This window comes from Galeopterus variegatus, unplaced genomic scaffold, assembly GCF_000696425.1.
Source record: "Galeopterus variegatus unplaced genomic scaffold, G_variegatus-3.0.2 Scaffold2180, whole genome shotgun sequence".
Taxonomy (NCBI): domain Eukaryota; kingdom Metazoa; phylum Chordata; class Mammalia; order Dermoptera; family Cynocephalidae; genus Galeopterus; species Galeopterus variegatus.
Window position 1 is genome coordinate 217949 of NW_007728291.1, and position 3353 is coordinate 221301.

Consider the following 3353-nt stretch of genomic DNA (forward strand, 5'->3'; position numbering starts at 1 on the left):
AAAGCCATTCAATTTGTCCTTGAGCCTATCAGATATAATTTGACTTCAAAAATTGAATCAAGGTAAAGTCTTAAGAGACATCACAATATTTATTCTTCACTCTAGTGAACACAATTATACCTGTCTGAGATTTAGGATGTTTGGTGAACTGTAACATCAATGACATTTCTCCTTAAATTTTAAGTAAAAGGCACCAAAGAAATGCTAGGGAGCAGCAGAGATTCACCAGGTAGGATCCAGGTATATGGACACATATAGCAACCCCAGGTAAGCTGAATTTGTTAGTTGTAAACATTTGGAAGTTTGAAAACCCTATTTATATGAAGAGATGCTCTGACTGAAGTCAGGTTAAGAGTTCTGGAACACTTGTCTACTTGTCTTCCCCTTAGCTCTGAGCAGCTGCCACTTCAAACATCCCTGGGCTTGTGCAAAAACACCTCCTGGAAACCAAAAGGACAAAAATATCACTTTATTCCTTTATTTTTTCTTTAACTCAACAAATATTTATATAATTAGAATGGTCTCTTATGCAAATTTATGATGTGCTATTTTTTACTATAAGATAATGTTAAGTGAGCTGGTTCCTCAATAATAATAATTTTTATATACCTGTTGTTGATGTTGTTGACCCCACTTTAGCCAGTGTTTTCATGTACATGACTAATTTGATCTTCATAACAATCCTTTAAAACAGGAATTTTAAATATTCATCTTGCAGATGAAGCAGACAAGCCTCAGAAAAATTAAATGACTTGTCCAAGGCTGCATAGCTAGTCATTGATGAAATCGGGACCTTAACCTGAGACTTCTGACCACAAGTCTGGGCTTTTTGGATTGTTTTCTATTGTGAGGAATTAATCTGTGTGGGTTGTCCATTGTCTTTGGGACAATTTGTGAAGATGCTAACATAGTCTGTAGTCATGGAATTAATCAAATACAGATTTGGTTTATAAAGTACTGATCATGGTATGACTGGGACTTACTAACTAAGCTAATTGGCCATAGAGAGTTAAGAATCCTCATGTTAATTATCACTGAAGCTTAAGCATGCTTAATTATAAGCTGGAATCCCAGATTGTTTTCATTAGTGTCTACTTCAAGATTCACTCTTATTTTTTATTTTTTATTTTTTTGGCAGCTGGCTGGTATGGGGAGCCGAACCCTTGACCTTGGTGTAACCAACACTGTGTTCTAACCAACTGAGCTAAGCGAGCAGCACCAAGATTCACTCTTGTTACTGAAGTGTAGTAGTGTTTATGGGTTCTATATTCAGAGCTATCTCCAGATACCAAAGGAATTTTCCCTAAATTTTTCCCTCTATTCTTTGTGATAGTGGCAAAGAGATGACTCAGGGAGGTGGGTGATGAGGAAAAGGAAGTCATCCTGCCAGCAGAAGTACAAAAAGACCTACAACTTGTATGAATATAATCAATCAACAGTCATACCATTTTATGCCAAAAGGGATAGAAAATCTCTTATTTCACTCACAAGCTGTACTTTTGTGACATCATTTTTTATTCATCACTGCCTATGATATTCATTTTATCAAGCTTTATCTCGTCAAAATAACAGATATGTGGAGATAGAAAAGTAAGCTTACACTGACTATTTTTTCCCTAGCCCTGTTCCTCTTAGGAAAGTTGTGACTAAGAGGCACCTGTATGGGCTTTTTATGTGTTCTTACAGAATGTACAGCTTTTCACTGAGCAGAGCATAAATGCAGTCACCTGTTTGGCAAAGAATCAAAGGCTGGGAGAAAGTGGCAGTGAAATTTTGCCTGTTTCTTCTTAGGACCATGTCTTGCCTGTAAAATGTGACTTGGAGAATTTGGGGCACCAGTTTACTAGTCTTGCCAGATTTAGGGAATCCTTTCTATGTGGGGAATCATTTTGATCTGATAGGCAGCCACATACTTGTCTTATTTGTCTGGGAGTTCAGTCATCTCTTTTCTTTAACTCTTCCACTTGAACTTTCTCACCATATGGTTAGGAATGTGAAAATATTTGATATGGCCAGACCTCTAGAGTTTCTTCAATATGAGTTTATAATTAATACTGAAGTTCTCAGCCCTGGGCATTAGTTGATATCAGCCGTGGTCTCCTGAGGTCATTTATACCACAGCAGACCACCTCCAATCTTCTGTACCCAGATAGCATTTTGGCAGTGTATTTAGATTTTCTTTCCTTTCTTAGTTTTCCTTAAAGTTTGATGCCAGTTAGATGCCACCACCATGGCAATTTCCTCAGGTTCCCATCTCTAGGTGTTGGGAACAAGTGTATCCAGTGCAGCATTTGAACATTATCTAAATACGTATTTTCTTTCTCTCCAGGCAAGACTAGAGGTGCTTTAGCAATCTTTTCTGTACATATTTTGAGGAGATCCTGATGAGAGAATACAAGTTGTGGTTTCCTCACTGAATTCATTGCCTTTCTCACTAAACAGAAGTAATATATGGAGTCTCATAGTTTTCATCCGTGCAGTTTCTGGTGCAGCTTTTGATGTTTTCTGGTTTATAGCCTGGTGTGGATTTCCTGCATACAGCTGATATTTGATCTTTTTTCCACCACCCTCTTGTTTTTTTAAACACAGTAAGGTTGAATTCATGAAATACATTTTTGATCCTGTTAAGGCATTTAATTGTTAAGTCCTTGGTTGTGGGACACAAACTGTAAGTGTTGAAGAACTTCAGAGTTGGGGAATACCACCGTCACCCATTTATTCATTCAGCATTGATATTTTACATATTAAGTCTCCCTTTGGAGCACATTGTTGTACTGGGCAACAAACAAGATCCTGTTAATTTATTTCAAATATTTTATCTTGAGAAAAGGCAAAATGTTTCAAAGAAAATAAGACAGGAAGGCATTTGGATTTATTTGTGGCTGTTGGGCTGGCCAGTTGCTTAAAGTTAGAGCATGGTCTTGTAACACCAAGGTCAAGGGTTCGGTTCCCTGTACCAGCCAAAGGAAAAAAAAATTTGTGGCTGTTGGTTGTTTTGGAAAAATGACCATACTGATTCATGTGTGGACCAAGAGGCCCAGCTACTATACAAAGATAGCAAATGATTCTCATCATGTCTTAGGTCTTTCTCTGAGAGTCATGGTTTGTATTTGCAAATAGGAGAAGGAATATTTATTGGCATGATTCATTTCTATAGGAATGGTATATGACACAGGGTCCAACCCTTGGATCTTTAATTCATTGCCTGGTTCTCAATCCCCTACCTCCTTAGGATATGATATTTGAGAATGGATTTTTTAAAAAATAGGATATCTTCAGGAAATTTGATTCTTCATGGTAATGTCAGAGTTTAGAGGCTGAGATAATAAAAAATATATAATTGACAATCATTT